This window comes from Lygodium microphyllum, chromosome 29 (assembly GCF_053477565.2).
Source record: "Lygodium microphyllum isolate KBCC chromosome 29, Lygodium_microphyllum_v1.1.10, whole genome shotgun sequence".
In the NCBI taxonomy this organism is placed as follows: Eukaryota; Viridiplantae; Streptophyta; class Polypodiopsida; order Schizaeales; family Lygodiaceae; genus Lygodium; species Lygodium microphyllum.
The window spans coordinates 19,061,732-19,083,679 of NC_141163.1; positions in this window are offsets into that span (position 1 = coordinate 19,061,732).

Consider the following 21,948-nt stretch of genomic DNA (forward strand, 5'->3'; position numbering starts at 1 on the left):
TTTGAGCAAAATAATACAAAGAGTGCTCCTAAATTGTACAAACACAATCAAACCAGTGGTCGTTTATTTGGCCAACTACTAAGGAGTGAATCCTTCTCTCCGAATGCATCCAGCATTCGATCCGGGATCAATTGCGACTTGACAAGATCCCCAAGGGTTTCATTGCTTGTTTACTCTTTTATCCTTGGAGTAGGGTTTATACCCTATTAACCCAAATTAGCAGACACCTTAGGCACCTCAATTAAGACAGTAAATCCTAGGCAAACCTCATTGCCCTAACTTGATTTGTCAATTGCTTGTTACCCTAACTTGGCAACTCAGTAGCAGGATGACTATTCATCCTCTTGCAATTTAAGCTTGTACTTGGAACCTGCCAACCTTGTTCCAAGGAGTGGCAAATCTATCGTGTCATTTAAACACAAAGCCATGCGACATTGCATCTTGTTGCACAAGTGTCGCACCTAAATCATGGGATCATTTCTCCCATCAAATGGCATTTCTTGCACAAGTGTCGCACCAACTCATGGGATCATTTCTCCCATCAAACGGCGTTTCTTGGTCAAGAAATACATTTGGTCAAGATGTAGGGTTTGGGAGTCCTCTTGACCCAACCCAACCCTAACCTTACTAGGTCACAACGCTTGGCCCTAGGGCTTCTAAACTCAATCAAAAGTATAGTATTAGGTCATTCGATCCCTAGGGTAAAAACCCTAGATCGTTATTTTATGGGCGTCCAATTAACCCAAACATTCCGTGAATGTGGGTAGGACCCTTTGGGATTGGAAGTCTTGACTTGGCATCCCAAGTGCGATACTAGGCAGAATTTTTAATGTACTAAACCCCACCTAGCACTTTGAAGTGTTCGTCGTACCAACTAGTTATACTTTTACAAATCCCTTGACGGTTATACCCTTGCAAGTGATCTACCTAAAAACGATCCAATTGTCTTGCGACAAGAGTGATATTTGCTTAGAAGAGATGCAAATACTTTTTCTAAGAGATGCAAATAAGTAAATTCAAGATTCAACGTTCCATGCAAGTATGCAAATCATAGACTTTTACTTCTATGCAACTATAAGGTTTGCAATGACTATTTCTTTTCCTTGTTAAAATCATGGTGGTGCTGACAAATTTCACAGCTAACTCATATAAAAACCTACGTTGAGTTTCAACAAGAATTATATCTATAACCCTTTTGTCTGATGCATTGAATTCGTGATTTAATATGAACTGCATCTTTTTCAAAAACAACTTCGATAAAGAAGTTCATGCATGATGAATGTCATAAGACTATTATTGACTTAATTCTTTCAACGGCACTTAACCCCGACTTAAAAATGCAATCATCTTCATATGCAACAGGCAAGTTCATGGTTTCATTTCCATGCAATGCAACTACTTGGACAACATCGACAACGATTATGTCATACGAATCTACAAGTCGAAAATTACTACCTAAATGCCTTATGCGCTTTTCTTTTCCATGGCCAATCAAAGATGCATTTAAACAATTTCATCTTTTTTAACCTAAGCAATATGCGCTTAGGATTTGCAGCTTGGAAATGCAAGCAAACCCAAATGCACGACATGCACTAACTCTTGTAAATCGTCCAAGGAGAAAAATTCCCAAATGTATTTTTACGTGACTATGTGAATTAGAGACAAGCGTAAATGCATTCTTCCCATGAAAATTAAGCGTGCCTAATGCATTCCTTTTATGCAGAATTAATCTTTTAAGAACTTGGGCATGAGGACTCGTAGGGATGTCCACGCGTATGCTTGGGGTAGAAACTCCCACGTGTGCGCCTCTTGCCATTTTCTTGGGAGCCATAGACGATGTGGAAACTTTATTCAGCAACCTTCCCAAGGGGTTACCTTCGTGTATTGAACCCTCTCTGCCTAGGATCTTCTATTATGCGCAGGACATGGCCCTAGGAGATAAGGTTTTAGGAAAACCGAGATGGTGTGGGTGAAAAGGGGCTATGGAGGCTTTACTTTAGAAGCTTCCAAAAAAAAACTTCTATGCTTTTGTTTCCCAGGTAAGGTTGTGGAGAGAGAAAGGAGTGATGATTGGGAGGAGGGTGAGGATGACGACTATGATGGTGATGGTGACGAGGTGGCCAGCAGCACGGCGTGGCATAGCAAGTGATGGACGCGGCAGATCCTGGCGGCAGCACGTCACAGCGGCAGCTCCCCTGACAGCACGGTGCTCCCTCCTCAGGCGGCTGCAATCTGTCTCCTCCCCCCAAGCTTAAGGGGGAGGTTATATAGCCTTTAAGGGGGGGGGGGATAGCCACCCCCATGGCATACTTGCATGATTTCTCCCTCCCCCATGCACTCCACCTCTCAAGGACTACTCACACTCCCCTCTCACACTCCTCTCCCCTGCCATGCATCAGCTGAGGGGAGGGGGTAAATAATTAAAAAAATTGCACTAAAGTTATCAATTAACCCCTTTTTCCCCATGAAGGGCGTTCCCATGCAGCTTGCGGGTTTTAGCCTCGGCCTTATTTGCACAACATAGTTGGGATTTATTAACGTGTGCCCGGGGTAAGCGTTTAATTGCCAACATTTTACGATGTGGGAGATCACTTTGGGGTGCCTTATTGCACGGGGTTTAAGGTCGACTAAATATGTCGAGTGGAAATATTACATTCTCTCCCCCTTAGAGGAATCGAGATGTCCTCATCTCGAGAAGAGCTGGGGGTATTGTTGGTTGAGAGTACCTTCATCCATCCAAGTGGCTTCCTCGTTGGGGTAATCTTTCCACTAGATGAGGTATTCTCTCAAGGTTCTGGATCTCAAATGCCTCTCCCTAACATCTAAGATCCTATCAGGCCATAGCTGCTGAAGGACTCCTTGGCTAGGCATTACAACTTGTTGATCATCAAGAACGTGGCTAGGGTTAGGTACATACTTCTTCAGTAGGCTGATATGGAATACATTATGAACCTTTAGGTTCTTAGGGAGTTGCAGTCTATAAGCATTAGGTCCTAGGCACTTGAGAATCTTGTAAGGTCCACAATACCTTGGACTTAACTTCTTGCATTCACCTAAGGATAGGGAACTCTTCTTTGGACGTACGCGAATGAAGAACATATCTCCTTTAGCAAAGGATCTATCTTGACGTTCCAAGTCCGCGTAAGCCTTCTGTCTATCCTTGGCGGCTTGGATGTCTTGTCTTATTGACTTCATTTGGTCATCCATATCTTCCAGCATTTGCTTTGAAGCTTCAACCCTCAAGGTTGAATCTGAAAAGTTTAAAGGACTTCGATAGTCATGCCCATACAATGCTTGAAAAGGGGTCATCTGAATGCTTTGTTGGTAAGAAGCATTGTAGGCAAACTCAACCAGTGGCAAATATTGAATCCACTTTTTGGGTTCACGGCAGCAGTGTGCCCTTAGCATATGCTTAATGACTTGGTTGACTAGCTCCGTTTGACCATCGGTTTGGGGGTGGTAAGCTGAACTGAAACAGAGTTGAGTCCCAATGGCTTCGAAGATAGCCCTCCAGAAATGTGATGTGAAGAGAGAGTCACGATCACTAATAATTCTTATGGGTAACCCATCCAGTTTGAATATCTCCTTGATAAATAACCTTGCAATGTCTGAGGCTTTATAGTTTGTCTTAATAGGGATAAGATGTGCAACCTTGGTTAGCATATCAACCACAACCATGATGGAGTTGTATCCTCCCTGAACTTGGTGTAGGCCAACAACAAAATCCATACTAATTAATGGAACTTGGAACGGGCCAGCACTGGCTCGTGCACTAGCCGGACCTCTATCTCACGCGCTCAACAACCCCACGGTCTCGCGGCCAGGAGCATTGATGACACATACATTGCCTTCCTAAATATCTTGCATTTGTATTACGTCGTTTGTAGTCCACTCTTCTCTCACCCACTACTCCTCAGAGGGAGTCCCTTACACATTGCCTAATGGCACGAAGCACAAACATAGGGGGTCCTCCAACGGCTAAGTGTCGCCACCCCTCTACGACTCTCCTACACCTTGGGGATTGGCCCCTCGATGCGTCGCTCAACATATAAACATTTCGTATAAAATCCACTCAAGGTACCATTTAATTGTATACAGGAATGTACCCTTGTCCTTACTTCTCTTTTCCCTAGACCCCACGACTAGCCTATGGCTTAGGGTGTCCTGTCTCTCACTCAACGTGGGTCAAGGTCCTAATGAAAGCAATTGCTGTTCATCCAAGATTTCTGATACCTTTAAATATTTCCATGATTTATGCATAGTGTGGATGCTAAGTGCTCAAACAATTATAAAATCAATATTGTGCACATGTGCAAAATATCCCTTCAATGATTTTCAACCACCGTTCTTATGCAGCGTTGCACGAACCTAGCACCGAGGAAACCCTCGTGCTACTGGTCCCTTATTTTATAATTATTCACCGACCTATATGGCATGCAAACAAAACATCAGTCTTTTCATCATTTGACTCCACATTTAGACACATTCTAACCACTCTACCCTCCCATCGATCAAATGTTGCATTGTGGTATAGATTTATAGGGCATTTTGCCATCATTTTATGTGTAAAAAACGGGAGAAACACACTAGAACAAGAAGGGGGGGTTGAACTAAGGCAAATCCTCATGCTTCAGTCCCCACAAACATTCACAAACATTGTTCTTAATTATCACTAATTTTCCGCACCCAAAATGCATTTTTCCCTATTTTTAGTGAATTTTCTCTATTTTCCTTGTATTTTCCCTTATTTTTTGCATTATTTAATTAATGAAAATTAAAAATAGGTTATGGGTTGTGGCCCTTAGTTCCTTCTTCAACAAAATGAAAATTTAGTTGGTTTTCCTATTTATTCCTCCATTTTTATGCCCAAAGACATCATTTTCCCTTGATTTTTCATATTTTACGTGTTTTAGTGTATTATTTTGAGCCACAAGATGCATATTTTTCTGATTTTCTGATTATGATCACCAAGTACTCATGGAAAACAGCAACATAAACAATTTTTAGCCCACATGAACAACATTTTATCAATCAAAAGCCATGAGATCTCAAATTTCCTTTGAAAATTTTGAATTACTGCTTATTTGCGTGTTTCGGGTTTCATGTCCATGGCTGCAAATCTGAAAATCAGCAGCACTTCATGCTCAGCACGATCACAAATCACCATTTCCAGCTCGTGGAGCAATCCGATCAATGCCGGACAAGCCTCCATCATTCTTTCTTCTTCCTTCTTCTTCCCACATGAATTTACCCTTAGAAGAGAGAGAGGGAGGAGAGAGAAAGACTAGATTTCCATCTCAGCATTCAGGCCATCAATTGAGGAGTGAAGGGTGGCGATAGAGTCAGCATTCAGGAGGGAATGAAGCCCCATAATCCATGGGGGAGGGGGGGGTTGTTTGCAGCAAGCAAGTTGCCTCTCCATCCTCCATGGCGCATTTTTCGGGCGCCATCTTCCTCCACGTTTTTTCATCCCTCTTCATTCTCTCTCCACGTTTTTTGCTTCATAAGGTGCATAAATTTGGGGGGCGGGGGGGGGGGGGGGAGGGTCCAAATTCAAAAGGCATGCTCAAATTTGGCCTCCCAAGTGTCCACCTTTTCATATCTTGACCATTTTGTGGCCATTTCCCCGTCCGGACTCCGGATTGAGCTCTGAAAAATCCTGGGCGTCCGGCTTGGCATCCCGCATTGGCCAGTAGCTCGTATCAACCCGCACGACTATTTGAAAAATTATGAAAAATCAACAAGTGTCGCTCGGGCACCTTTAAAGCACTTTGGCGCTTAAAATCGTCCTAGATCGAGCCGCTGCCTTTGACGTTGCATATTTTTCCCTTGATATTCATAATTTTTAGCTATTTTTAAGCACTTCCTGGCACCTAAATTCCACTCTCATTGGCGACCACGGGATAGGGCGACTCAGCCCGTCGAATCCACAAACATATCTGCACATAAACAACCAAAGAAGCATCAAACTGATACAAAACAAATATATAATAAAACTCAGCACAATGCTCCCCCTCCCCCTTAACAAAACCAAGGCATGACATCCACAAGGAGTAGGCCTAGCATCATCTAATAGAAGATCCAAAGCGAGTCACTAACCAACTGCTCCAACACAGCCAAACTAAAAAACCTATCAAAGAGGTCACCCTAGTGGTAGTCTGAACTACTTACCAACTAAAGACAACACAAGTAGGAGCTCCCACAAGGCGAGGACTCCTATAGCCTGATCAAGGAGTATTTTCTTTCAGTACATTTCTTTCTTTTAGGGTTTGTATTGTAGTAACATACTTGGGCATGTAAAAAGGAGGGAGCTGAGCATAGTGACCCAAGGAGAACAGGGCATCGGCCTCAGGACCTGTCTCGGCACCCAAGAACCTACCAAGCCCTTACAAGGCGACACTTAATCCTTTTCTAACGCTCACTTTTATTTTCGCTCCAACATTCCTTGTTTTGTTATCATTTTTTTTTCCAGCAAGAAGCCACCCCTAGGAAGACAAGGTATCGGCCCCAGGTCTGACTCGTCCCCAGGAACCTACTAGGCCTTCGCAAGGCAATGATCAACTGCTTATACATTTTCATTTCTGTTTCTTTTCTTTGATAGGGGTTAGAACCCCTTTTTACACACCTTCGTATTTATATTCATCTTGTCGGATGTTCAGGGTTTCTTGGCATCATCATTATTATCTTCTGGCAGGCTTCTCTAACTGCCTCACTACTAACAAGAACTCCAAGAACGGCTGCCTAGCAGGCTAGCAGAACAAGGCCACTAAGACTTCCTTGTAAAACAGGTCTTTTGATGCCTGACAATGTCTTTACAGGAGGCAATGACTACTCCGACCTCCCTCAAACATACTTAGCCTAAACCTGGGACTTCATGCCTTAGTTGCCGGTCCCCAACAAAAATATATCCCCTCGACAAGTACAAATACACATATAACAGGAAAGAAAGGTACTCGTAAAGTAGAGGTATCACCTGGATTGGCCACAAGAAGCTTCCATCGCAGCAAAGGCTCCTCCAAGCTCTACCAAATTCCACGAATCACAAAACTTGTCCAGCACAACACTTAAAACAAAAACCCAATTAAACTCATCCACACTAGACAGGAAAATGGCCCACTTGGCCTAATGAAATCAAATAATACTACGCATAACATCCTCCTGGAAGCAACTATGATAGACATCAAAGCATACCATTCCTAGGGGAACAGAGGCTCGTAGCCCTAAACTAGATGCATTAAATTATGACCCATCCCTCCTGCGTATATCGCAAGAGGTGTTCGCATCACATATCATCTAATCAGTCTATGAGTCCAAGATAATAAAGGCAGATGAGTCTCGCTTACCCTCTGCATCACCCAGATCAACCATCGTCTGCCAAAGAGGGCATGTTCAGAAAGCATACCCCACAAACGACCAGGTCATGTCTCACCATCAATAGATATATCGGGACAAGGGCCACAATTAAAGAAGAGGTCTTCTTCATACGCAAGGTTAGCCAATGAATCGGCAAATTGATTCCAATTTCGTGGATATTATAGGCCCACACTGCCACGTATAACTTTATATCCCAATCCCGTTTCTTTTTCGACACAATTTTGGACAAGATACCCACCAACTGCTTGTTGGTGCTTTCAACTTGCCCATTGGCTTGCGGGTTATATGGGGTTGTCTTGTTATGCTTGATTTGCCAAATTTCTGTCAAACCTTTGATCACCTTATTCAGGAAATGGGTTCCACGGTCCGACACTAATTCTTTCGGCGGACCAAAATGGCATATTATCTACTCTAAAAGGAAACTAGCAGTTTCTTTAACATCATCTTTCCTTGTTGCACGTGCTTCTGACCACTTTGTGAAGTAGTCAGTTGCTACAATGATGTACCTCTTTTGCGTAGTCGACGATGGATTAATAGGACCCACAAAGTCTATTCCCCACTTCTCAAATGGAAGTATCGCCATAATAGGGGTAAGTGGTCGTTTCCTATTCTCTCGACTATCATGTCGTTGACAAATATCGCATCTCTTAACATATGCAAACGCATCCTAGAAGATGGCAGGCCACCAATAACCTGCTCTTAAAGCCTTTTGTGCTACAAGCCGTCCAGAAAAATGGCCGCCGCAAGCAGAATCATGGCACTCTTCCAAAATGAAGGGCACCTCATCAGGCATCACACATCGGTGATAGATGTCATCAACCCCTTGCCGATATAATGTACCTGCAATCAAAGCAAACTTTAATGCTTGCTGCTTAATTTTCCGTTTCTCAGCTTTAGATAATTCAGATCCCACCTCTCCCGTCGATAAATAATGTGTTATTGCAGCATACCAGGAGGGAATAGATACCGTATCTATTTTAAATAACAACTCCATGTCACTATCTTCAACCACAGATTCTTTCGGCTCCCCAAAGTCCACTAGACATTCCACGATGCCTTGCAACCTTGGTGGCTTACTCTTGATTTCATAATCAAATTCCTGCAAAGTGATTAACCACTTCGCTAGACGATCAGGCGGCTGTAGCTTATTCATCAATAATCGAAGTCCCTCCGCCTTCGTATAAAGCATGACTTTCTCATAGAGAATATAATGCCTGAATTTCTTGGTCCCAAAGACCATCGCTAAACACAACTTCTCCATGTAGGTATAATTGATTTCGGATACCCCCAGCTTCTGGCTAGCAAAAGCAATCGGGTGGTACCACTTCTCTTCCCAAATTTGGGCTAAACAGCAGTTGATACTATACATAGTGGCTACCGAAAATATATAGAATACCTCACCCCTTTTAGGTGCTTTTAAAACGGGCGCTCTTGCTAGCTCCTGTTTCACATCCTCGAATGCTATCTTACAAGGGTCACCCCATACAAACGAACAGCTCAAGGACAATAAATTTGTAAGCGGCAATGTTCTCTCTGCCAAGGCGTTTATGAATCTACGGTAATAACGAACCGAAGACAGAAAGCTATGAACTTCTTTCGGAGTGCGTGGTGGACCCATGGCAACTATAACTTTGACCTTCTTGGGGTCTATAGCAATGCCTACCGCACTGACCACATGACCCAACAATAGCCCATAAGGTACTCCAAAAACACACTTCCGTGGGTTTAGGGCGATGCAAAACTGTCTACAATGCTCAAAGCATTTTCTTAAAATGATCAACTGCCTTTCTCTCACGGTGGCAGCCCCTAAGTCATCAATAAACACCTTCCACTCTTCAGAAGATATGTCACCGAATGTCCTATCTGATGTTTGTTGCCACGAACCAGGCGCATTGCATAAACCAAAGGCCATCACATGGTATGCAAAAGTACCAAATATAGTAATAAAAGTTGTTTTCAACTTGTCCTCTTCTGCAATTGCCATCTGGTTATATCCTGCAAAGCAATCCATAAACGAATATATTTCCCTACCCGCTAATTGATCCAAAATCTGGTCAATAAATGGCAACGGGTAGTAGTCCTTGACTGTCTGCTTATTCAGCTCCCTAAAGTCTACACATAATCGAATTTGATTATTCTCCTTCTTTCTGATCACAACCGGCAAACACCATTCCGTGTGTTGCACAGCAAAAATCAAACCCGCTTTTGGAAGCTTCTGTAACTCTTCAAACAGCCCGTCCCTCAGTTCAAAAGGTATACACCTTACTTTCTGTCGTACAGGATGACTGCCCTCTTTCAACAAAATTGTATGAACAGCAAGACTAGGGGGAATGCCTCTCAGCTCATCATAACTCCATGCAAAGATATCCCGAAATTCCTGAATCAAGGCCACATAGTCCTCCCTTTCTGCTGTGCTGAGCATAGAACCTAATTTGATTGGCCGTGACTCATCAGGCGTACCAAGGTCTAGCTCGATAACATCTGCATCTCTTATACGATCTTGGCCCTCTATCGGCTCATTCAAAGTGATCTGATAGATGTCTTCCATGGTGGATCCCTCTTTGGACTCATCACTCGACGATGTCTCACTGGCAGATAAATCTTCTAATGTCTCCAATTCTGTAGAAGATAGAGGAGCTCTCTCACTCTGTGAGGACTCAGGATAAGCATCAGCCACCACACGCTGGCACCTCTACCAAATATTAGTCAACCGACGGATATATCTACTTGGCAGTTCGCTTGCAAGATCCAAGGTCGTCCGAGTAATACTTGGCAACTTGGATGCCCTGCAAAACGAATCACCCTTAAGTCCAACAGGCATTCTACATTGGCAACAGTGACATGGACCTTAGTAATGCAACCTTTTGGCTGTCTCAAACTATCATCTGCCATTTTGAGAATTGTGGAGGTATCTTTCTGGATCGCAAGACCCAACCTTTCCATCAGTTCAGAACTCATAATGTTAACAGATGATCCCGTGTCGACAATGGCATAATCTACTAATATCCCATCGACATAGGCTGCAACCCTTGGGCAATGCTTCTCAGCATGCTCGAACCAATCATCACCAACTCGCGCAATACCCAAAGGTTCTACGATATACTCGGTATGTAGGATCTTTCTAAATTCCTTGCGTGCTCCTGGGGAAAGCTTAATAAGCTGTAAGAGATTCACATCCGGCTTGACTTCGCAAAGAGAGCTCACCAAATCCAATTCATGATAGTTCGATAGAGCTCGCTTTTCACGCCAAACCATCCGCTCTTTAGGTCGCTGAACCGGCTTTATTGCCTCTTTCTTAACTTTCACCTTCTTCTTTGGTGGTTCCTTATCGGCTTTACTCTCCACGGGGTTTAAAGGTCCCCCTTCCATGGCAGGATCCAAAACTTGTGTTCCTTTGTCGCCTTGTTTAGGGTTTCCGTCGACAGCCTTATCCTTGTTGGCTTCTCTACCCTTTTTACCTCTTGTAAGAACAGCTCGCAGATTAGAGGTTTCAGCATCATTAACGCGTACAGCCTCAATCAAACTAACCCCACTACCACTAGGTAGCTCCTCCACTGTAGTCTTTGGTCATTGAAGTATTTGTTTAGGCTCGTCTTCTCGCTGGGAATCATTTCCTTGGGCACGATGATTAACAGGCCCTGGTTGCCGACTACCTCGCTAGAGGGAACTCATCTTACTCCAGCAAGTAGCTGCTAAATGGCCAGATTTTCCACAAATGTCGCACTTAACATTTGGGTAATTTCTTGGATAGTGCTGCCCACCACACCATTTGCAACTAAACCTCGAAGGTACACCCTCATCTGGGTATCTACTTCCTATCAAATTTTGTTGTTTTTTAAGGAAGTTGACATCAACGGCTATTTGCCGATATTGCTCCGTAATCATGTCGGTATAATGCTTCATCATGTCCTTAACCTCACCAAGAACATTGGAAGCGCTCGACTCATAGCCTTGGTCATTACCATGTTCGTTCCAATGGCCTAACAATTCAATTAGGCACTGGTTGTTGAGCCACAGGCATGGTATTAGAATTGATCGCCTGGCCTCCACCATTTGGAGCCATTTGTCTGCTCGTAGGCATCGACATGCTAGGGGGAGCTCGTAATAAAGGCACATTCTGCATCATGTTCCCTCTTCCATTAGGGTTAGCCATCGCTATCCCTTGGCTACTACTGCCATTGGCCATCGCCATATTGTTTCCCAATACTAAACCCATATTCAAATTACCTCGAGAAGCATAGGCTACTTGTAGTCGGGATTCCACCTCTTGTGCTTGTGTAATGGAAGTATCTATATCCCCCAAGGGGACACTACTCAACTGCAATTGGATATTAAAGTCCAAACCATGTAGGAAATATTGCAATTGGGCAGCTGTGGGGATAGGAATAGAGGTGTCCAACTTACGGAAAACCTCTTTTTTTTTCTTCGCATAAGCATGAATATCCTCGTGTGGTTCTTGGCAGGTCACATTAAGTACACGCAACCAATATTGCCCACCCCTTTCAGGGGCAAACTCCCTTCGAAAAGCTCCATAAAGTGAATCAATATTTAATATGGTTTTGGCTTCTAAACCATGATACCATATAGCGGCTCTTTCTTTGAGAGTCATGTTGAAGAACATCATTAAATGTCCTTCTTCTTGAATGCGACAGTTAAACATCAGCTTTTGAAACTCCCTAATGTGCAGTTCTGCATCTTCCTCAACTAGCCCATTAAAAATGGGTAGCGGGTAACCTAGAGCCGGCAAATCCGTCGTTCCTGCTGGAATTGCAATAGGCTGCGCCATGACGAGAATTGGATTTGCACTAGGAATAGGGGACGGTGGGGTTACATCTCCCACACTTGATGTAGACTGGCTTATGGAAGGAAGGGGAGCACTAGGGCTTCCACCTTCTCCTAACTTACTGCTTGTGGTCCCAAGACCACTAGATCCACTCCCTCGTAAGGGTTCAGCACCGCTACGCTTAGGGGAATATCTCCTAAAAATCTTAGCACGTCGCCTAGCTCTTTCGTCTCTTTCTTGTTTTTGGATTTCTGCTAGACGATGCTTATCGCTAAATAACGGATCAATCACAGTGTCCTTTGGCATAAACTGCTAGTTGGTTCCTAGACAACCAGGATTCGAGGACCGCCACTTTTAAGCGGCTCTCAGCAGACGCACCACTGATGGAACCTGGAATGGGCCGGCACTGGCTCGTGCACTAGCCGGACCTCTATCTCACGCGCTCAACAACCCCACGGCCTCGCGGCCAGGAGCATTGATGACACATACATTGCCTTCCTAAATATCTTGCGTTTGTATTACGTCATTTGTAGTCCACTCTTCTCTCACCCACTACTCCTCAGAGGGAGTCCCTTACACATTGCCTAATGGCACGAAGCACAAACATAGGGGGTCCTCCAACGGCTGAGTGTCGCCACCCCTCTACGACTCTCCTACACCTTGGGGATTGGCCCCTCGATGCGTCGCTCAACATATAAACATTTCGTACAAAATCCACTCAAGGTACCATTTAATCGTATACAGGAATGTACCCTTGTCCTTACTTCTCTTTTCCCTAGACCCCGTGACTAGCCTATGGCTTAGGGTGTCCTGTCTCTCACTCAACATGGGTCAAGGTCCTAATGTAAGCAATTGCTGTGCATCCAAGATTTCTGATACCTTTAAATATTTCCATGATTTATGCATAGTGTGGATGCTAAGTGCTCAAACAATTATAAAATCAATATTGTGCACATGTGCAAAACATCCCTTCAATGATTTTCAACTACCGTTCTTATGCGGCGTTGCACGAACCTAGCACCGAGGAAACCCTCATGCTACTGGTCCCTTATTTTATAATTATTCACCGACCTATATGGCATGCAAACAAAACATCAATCTTTTCATCATTTGACTCCACATTTAGACACATTCTAACCACTCTACCCTCCCATTGATCAAATGTTGCATTGTGGTATAGATTTATAGGGCATTTTGCTATCATTTTATGTGTAAAAAACGGGAGAAACACACTAGAACAAGAAGATGGGGTTTAACTAAGGCAAATCCTCATGCTTCAGTCCCCACAAACATTCACAAACATTGTTCTTAATTATCACTAATTTTCCACACCCAAAATGCATTTTTCCCTATTTTTAGTGAATTTTCTCTATTTTCCTTGTATTTTCCCTTATTTTTTGCATTATTTAATTACTAAAAATTCAAAATAGGTTATGGGCTGTGGGCCTTAGTTCCTTCTTGCAACAAAATGAAAATTTAGTTGGTGTTCCTATTTATTCCTCCATTTTTATGCCCAAAGACATCATTTTCCCTTGATTTTCCATATTTTATGTGTTTTAGTGTATTATTTTGAGCCACAAGATGCATATTTTTCTGATTTTCTGATTATGATCAACAAGTACTCATGGAAAACAGCAACATAAACAATTTTTAGCCCACATGAACAACATTTTATCAATCAAAAGCCATGAGATATCAAATTTCATTTGAAAATTTTAAATTACTGCCTATTTGCGTGTTTCGGGTTTCATGTCCATGGCTGCAAATCTGAAAATCAGCAGCACTTCATGCTCAGCACGATCACAAATCACCATTTCCAGCTCGTGGAGCAATCCGATCAATGCCGGACAAGCCTCCATCATTCTTTCTTCTTCCTTCTTCTTCCCACATGAATTTACCCTTAGAAGAGAGAGAGGGAGGAGAGAGAAAGACTAGATTTCCATCTCAGCATTCAGGCCATCAATTGAGGAGCGAAGGGCGGCGATAGAGTCAGCATTCAGGAGGGAATGAAGCCCCATAATCCATGGGGGGGGTTGTTTGCAGCAGGCAAGTTGCCTCTCCATCCTCCATGGCGCATTTTTCGGGCGCCATCTTCCTCCACGTTTTTTCATCCCTCTTCATTCTCTCTCTACGTTTTTTGCTTCATAAGGTGCATAAATTTTGGGGGGGGGGGGGGGGGGGGGGGGGTCCAAACTCAAAAGGCATGCTCAAATTTGGCCTCCCAAGTGTCCACCTTTTCATATCTTGACCATTTTGTGGCCATTTCCCCGTCCGGACTCCGGATTGAGCTCTGACAAATCCTGGGCGTCCGGCTTGGCATCCCGCATTGGCCAGTAGCTCGTGTCAACCCGCACGACTGTTTGATAAATTATGAAAAATCAACAAGTGTCGCTCGGGCACCTTTAAAGCACTTTGGCGCTTAAAATCGTCCTAGATCGAGCCGCCGCCTTTGACGTTGCATATTTTTCCCTTGATATTCATAATTTTTAGCTATTTTTAAGCACTTCCTGGCACCTAAATTCCGCTCTCACTAATGAATTCCCATTTCATTCGGGGAATGTCAAGTGGTTGCAACTTCCCTGGCATTTTGACATGTTCAACCTTAATGCGTTGACAAGACAAACATTATGTGACATATTTGATAATGTCACTTTTAAACCTCTCCCAATAATAACTCTTCCTGACTGCATTGAGGGTCTTGGCATAGCCAGGATGTCCTGAAAAAGGGGAGTCATGAGCTTCCCAAAGTATTTTCTGCTTGAGGGACTGGCTTGCCGGTATACATAATCTTATTCTATAGTAGACAAGTCCATTATCAATAGAGAATTCTTGATACTTTGCCTATAGCTTCGGATCTTGATCCTTGATGGGGATCTCCCTTAGTAATTTCTGGTAAGTTGGGTCATGGCATGCCTCTTCTCTAGCTAGCTCAAGAATTGGGTTGTTTGGCATGGATACCTTTGTAGCTAGAGATCTTGCAGTTGATGGATCTTACAAGATCAGAGAATTTAGAAATGCCTTGCTGAGTGCATCGGCAACTACATTCTCCTTTCCAAGCCGTTATTTGATTTCAAAATCATATTCCTCTAGCACTTCAATCCATCGTCATTGCCTCATGTTGAGTTCATTTTGGGTAAAGATCCATTTGAGACTTTTATGATCTGTCACTAGGGTAAACTTGTTACCCAGCAGGTAGTGTCTCCAAAGCTTGAGAGCATGGATGACAGCTAACAACTCCAGATCATGGGTAGCATAATTCTTCTCATGGCTCTTCAGTTTTCTTGAAGAGTATGCTACAGGATGACCTTCTTGAATAAGCCAGCATAAGCACACATCCTAAGGCAAGTGTGCTAGCATCAGTTATCACTTCAAACTCCTTACCAAGATTCGGAAGTTTCAGGATAGGTGATGATACCAAGCTTTGCTTTAGTTTATCAAAGCTAGATTGTTCAGCAGGGGACCATACAATTGATGTTTGCTTCTTCAATAGATCCATCAGTGGCGCTGCAATCAAGGCATAGTTTTTTATAAAGACCTTGTACCATCCTGTCAATCCAAGAAAGCTACGTATTTCTTTGATAGTTGTTGGTGTTGGCCACTCCAAAACATCTCTGACCTTAGCCAGATCCACTGAGATTCCTTCTGCTGATACAATGAATCCCAGATATTCAATCTATTGCTTGAAGAATGCACACTTCTTCTTCTTAGCATAAAGCTTGTGTGCCCTCATTGTCTCAAGGATGATGCAAAGCTGGGGTTCATTGTCTTCTTCCTGTTTGGAGTAGACTAAGGTATCGTCAAAGAAGACAAGTACGAAGTCATCAAGATATGGCCTAAAGATATCTTGCATTAGCCTGTTGAAGGTAGCAGGTGCATTTTTCAGCCCGAATGACATGACTAGGAACTCAAAGTGACCATATCTTGTACTGAATGCCGTCTTTGGGATATCTTCTTCCTTGATCCTTATCTAATAGTATCCAGACCTGAGATCAAACTTGGAGAAGATCTTCGCACCTTGAAGACGGTCAAGAAGTTCATCTATTCTTGGAATAGGATACTTGTTCTTAATGATTGATTGATTCAACCCTCTGTAATCAATACATAACCGAAGCGTTTTGTCCTTCTTCTTCTGGAATAGCACTATAGCTCCCCATGGTGAACTGCTAGGATGAATGTAACCTTGTTCTAACATTTGCTTGAGTTGCTCCTTCACCTCAATTGCTTCCGGGATGGACATTCTATATGGTCTCTTTGCAGTTGGTGCAGCTCCTGGCATGTTTGAAGAAGAGAGAGATACAGGGTTGAGCAATGTCTGAACCATTCAGGTTCCATTATCTTCTTCTCATACTTTCATCATAGAGTAAAGACACACATACAAGAGTAACATAGAGTAAGTGACATGCTGACTAGACAGACTAACCATAGTCAAGTCACCGACTAGCTAACCGACTTATTTAATGTAGTCACATGCAGGAGACAGCTGTACACTAGCTGTCATGTCGGTAGTACATAAAGACAGTCACACACTACACGGGGAGCTTGACTTCTAACACTCCCCCTCAAGCTCAAGACAGCATCTGCACACCAAGTAGTTGTCTAAAACCACAAAACTTATCTTTACCCAGAGACTTGGTAAAGATATCTGCTACCTGCTCATCAGTCCTCACATGCATAAGATCAACCTTCCCTGCAAGGACCATCTCACGAATAAAGTGGTAGTGTACCTCTATGTGTTTTGTCCTGGCATGGTAAACTGGATTCATGGCCAGGAGTACACTACTCAGATTATCACATAACAGTTTCACTGGAGCATCAACCTGAATGTCCAAGTCAGCCATAAGCTTGAGCAGCCAAGCAATCTCACATGCTGCCAATGTAGCCCCCCTGTACTCTGCCTCAGTACTAGATAAAGCAACCGTAGGCTGCTTCTTGCTGCTCCAACTGATCATGCCACTACCAAAGCCAAAGGCATAGCCACTCGTAGATCGTCTGTCAGTTGAGCATCCTGCCCAATCTGCATCTGTGTATCCAATCAGTGTCAAGGACTTATCTCTGACATAGAATAGCCCATAGTCTACAGTGGACTTAACATACCTCATGATGCGTCTAACTGCATCCAAGTGCGGCTTTCTCGGCTTCTGCATAAACTGGCTTATCAACCCTACTGCATAGCTCAAGTCAGGCCTAGTGATGGTCAAGTAAATCAGACTGCCGACCATCTGCCTGTACATAGTCACATCTTCTATTTCAGCCCCAGTGTTCATGTCTAGCTTTACATTCTGGTTCAGAGGTGTATCCAGTGGTTTGCATTCAGCCATGCCATACTTCTTAAGCATTTCCATGGCATAGTGCTTCTGCATCAGCCATAAACCATTTTCAGCTGGTACAACCTCAATACCCAAGAAATACTTCAGATCTCCCATATCTTTCATGTCAAATTCAAATTTCAGCATCTTCATAGCATGCTGAATTCCCATGTCATCATCTCCAGTGATTATCAGGTCATCAACATATATGACCAGCACTACCAAGCCACTGTCAGTCTTCTTTGTAAACAGGCTGTGATCAGCCCTGCCAACAACAAATCCAAGACTCTGCAAGTAACTGCTGATCCTAGCATGCCAGGCTCTCGGAGCCTGCTTCAGCCCATATAGTGCCTTTTTCAGTCTGCACACATAATGCTGAAAATTAGGGTGCTCATACCCTTCCGGCTGAACCATGTATACGTCCTCTGCTAAATCACCGTTGAGGAATGCACTCTTAACATCCATCTGCTGCAATTTCCAGCCTTTTTCAGCAGCCAAGGCAATAACAGTTCGTATGGTTGCCATTTTTGCAACTGGGCTGAATGTTTCATCATAATCCAAGCCATACTGCTGAGCATATCCTTTAGCGACCAGCCTTGCTTTGTACCTTTCCACACTGCCATCAGACTTACATTTGATTTTATAAACCCATTTGCAGCCAACAGGCTTTTTCCCTTCAGGCAGTGGTACCAAATCCCAAGTCTGATTTTCAGCCAAGGCTTTCATCTCTTCGTCCATAGCCATGCACCAATTTTCATCTTTTGCTGCTTCGGCATAAGTACCTGGTTCTTTGATCTCCATCACTTTTGTCATGTATGCATAATGCTTTGCAGAATAACCAGAGTACGTCAACCTGTCAACAGGGTATCTGACCCTCTGCGATCGTCTAAGCTGTGGTGCACTACTCGATTCACCTCTCTCATGAGGCGGAATGTACCTATTCTGCCTTGTGCCAGGCGTATAGACAGTCGGAATACCAAGTTCACTGTCTAAAGTATCACTAGACTCATAGCCCGAAGTCATTCTGCCAGGTGCCATCATACCAGATGCATCCTCAATAACTTTCTCTTTTCCTTTGTTGTCCAAGACATCATGTCTCCCCCTCACTGACATACCCGTGTCAGTGGACGGTGAGCTCCTCAATCTCCCTGTCCATGGAGATACTGTCTGACTGATAGGTCCTGTCATAGCAGTGCTCTGCTGCAAATCAACTGTAGAGACATGAGTGGAAGGCATATCAGATGGCACTGCAACTGGTGATACATACCAAGAACCCATCTCATCAAAGATAGCATCCCTGCTTACCAAAGTCTCCCTGGTAGAGGGATCATAGCATTTGTATGCCTTCTTCTCCTGCGAATATCCAATGAAAACACACTTATGTGCTTTGGGATCCAACTTCTTCCTTTTCTCATCTGGAATATGCACATAAGCAAGACAGCCAAAGACCTTCATGTGTCGTACATCCGGCTTATAGCCATAGAGCCTCTCAAACGGTGTCATGTCATGAATGCCTGCAGTGGGAGTCCTGTTCAGAATATATGCGGCTGTCACAACAGCCTCTGCCCAATAGTAAAGTTGCATATGCTTCTCATTCATCATGGCCCTAGCAGCTTCCATCAGAACCCTGTTCTTCCTTTCAGCTACTCCGTTTTGCTGCGGAGTGTAGCTGCAGGTTAGCTGCCTACGAATGCCATTTTCAGCCAAAAAATCAGCAAATTCATTGGAGACATACTCCCCACCGCTATCAGATCTCAAGCAAGAGATGTAACACTCAAATTCCTTCTCAACCTGTGCTTTAAATTTTTGAAAAACAGCAAAGACCTCATCTTTTGTTTTCAATATGTAAAGCCAGGTATATCGACTGTAGTCATCAATGAAAGATACATAGTATCTGGAACCCCCCATAGATGCATTATGAGCTGGTCCCCAAACATCAGAGTGCACTAACTGCAGTGGTAGTGTACTCTGTCTTACATGCCTAACAAACGGCAATCGCGACTGCTTACCAAACTGGCAAGCCTCGCATACATGATCAATATCTGAATATTGGAATCTAGGTAACCCTGTTACCAGCTGCTTCTTCTGCATGGTCTGCAGCCTCTGCAAATTGACATGCCCCACTCTCTTGTGCCAAATCTCTAAGTCCCTAATAGTGCCAGAACCCTGGGCAAACATGGCAGAGTCCAGCTCTGGCAGTGTAGCATCAAGAGTGAACATTCTTCCATTTCTGTGGCCTTTCGCGATCAACTTGCATCCATTGCCAAACTCTTCAATAAAGCAGCCATGCTTATTGAAGCGAACCTGCAAGTTCTGCTCTGTCATCTGGCCCACAGACAATAGGTTCTTCGTAATCGAAGGGACATGCAAAACATCATGAAGATTCTTCTTCCTGCCATCATGTACAACTAGAGGCACTTTTCCTTTATGCTCAATGCTATGCTGCGTGTCATCACCTGTGCATACATAGCCATGCTTTTCAGCCACCATATCCGTGAACCAATCACCATGAGGGGTCATGTGATTCGACGCCCCCGAGTCAATGTACCACACTGCATCATCAGATGATTTTTCAGCAGCCTTATCTTTGACATACTGCATGGCAAACAGTCTATCACCAGAGTCATCTACCTGACTGGACGTAGCATAATGTCCATGCTGCTTGCCCTTCTGATTTCCCTGCTTCTTCCAGCAATCCTTTGCAATATGCCCATACTTTCCGCAGTAGTGACAATCCTTATCTTTATTTGGATTGTCTGACTGACGCTGCTGCTGCCATGAGCCTCTGCCACGGGAGTTAGATAACCCCCTACCTCGAAAGTTGCCACTACCTCTTGCATTTGATGACTGCTGATTGCTATTACTATAGGATGCATTTTGCTGGCCTCCTCTGCCAGATCCATAGCCTCTACCACGACCACGCTGATTCGAATAAAAAACTGCATCCTTATTCTTTGAGCTGCTTGACCCTGTAGCTAAGCCAAGCTTCACCTCTTCATGAATCAATAATGCAACCAGCTCATTAAAATCAGGCATCTCAGCCCGCACAGATACTGAAGTGTCAAAAGACTTGTACTCCGGACCCAAGCCATTTAAGGTCACTGCAACCATATCCTCATCTTCTACTTGTGAGCCAACAGATGCCAGCTGATCTGCTATGGTCTTAACCTCTGTGACATAATCTTGTATGGATCTATTCTTCCTGTCCATGTTATTGAATTTCTACTTCAGTTGTATCTTCCTTGCACTTGTAGTTGTGCCATAGTATTTGACCAATATATTCCATGCATCTGCTGGGGATTTACAGTTCATGATCTGCATCACCATAGCATCCGAGATACATAATGACAGCCAATGTAAAACTCTACGAGCTCTTTCCGTCCAAGCTCGATGCGCTCGTCTTTGATCAGCTGTAGGATTCCTATCTGGAACTTCAGGTTCGGCCTCAACACCTGTCACTAAGTCCCAGTATCCTTTGCCTATCAGAAAGTTTTCCATGCGGAACTTCCATATTGCATAATTGTTGCTATCAAGCTTTTCTCCCACAATCTGGGTTACATTATCAGTTCTATCAGCATTTGCCATGTTGCAGACCTTGCCTGGCTACCTGCAAACCAAGATATTCTTAACAGTTCAACTGCAGCCCGAAACTGTTTATGACAGTTTTCTGCAATTAATTGCATGAAAAAAACCAGTAAATTTCAGTCAAATATCAGCCCAAACAACGTCCCAATCGGTTGATCCAACTCATAAAGACAATTGCCAATACATATGCCTGATGTTCGGTTCAGATTTAACTCCTGCAGATCCACTGCCAGGGTCCAAAAGCATGCAGTCCAAACCTGTAAACTGCAATTACAGCAGCCTTTCCAAAGTCAAACTCCACCTGGATACATGTAATGCATGTTCCAAAGCTGCTTAGTTGACTCCTGGTACATATGCCACTTCAGACATAAGCATAGAGACATCAGCCAGTGTATTCTTAACAAGTGCCAATGCTAATAGTTTATGTAAAGATTGCAGTCAATAAACCAGCATAACCCGCTTCAACTAGCTCAAAAAAGTCCTTAAATCAGACCATACATTTGTTTCAGTATGTCACCGTCAGTACATGACTATGTAGTGACAATACCCTGTCTATATCTGACAAGCAAGTAAACCAAAAATGTCTGCAATTTATATTCATCCCAAGAAGACAAGATTTCTTTTATTTCAGCTGCAAACTTCCAGTATTCAGTGGCTTTTGATGCTCCTCTCAACCCAAGACAATTCTAACATGTATATGACAGTATATATGTCTTTCAGATGTCTGCATCTGTCACTCTGTGCTTCAGTAGAAAGCAAAATGCTTACTGCCCACAATCCAAGACAGTTTCCAGCCACAAAAGAAGCTTCAGATCTGTGTATTTCAGCCACCAAACTCAGCTTGCAATTGATCAAGACAAGTACATGTAGCCTCCAGCATGTACCTATACTTCACAGGTG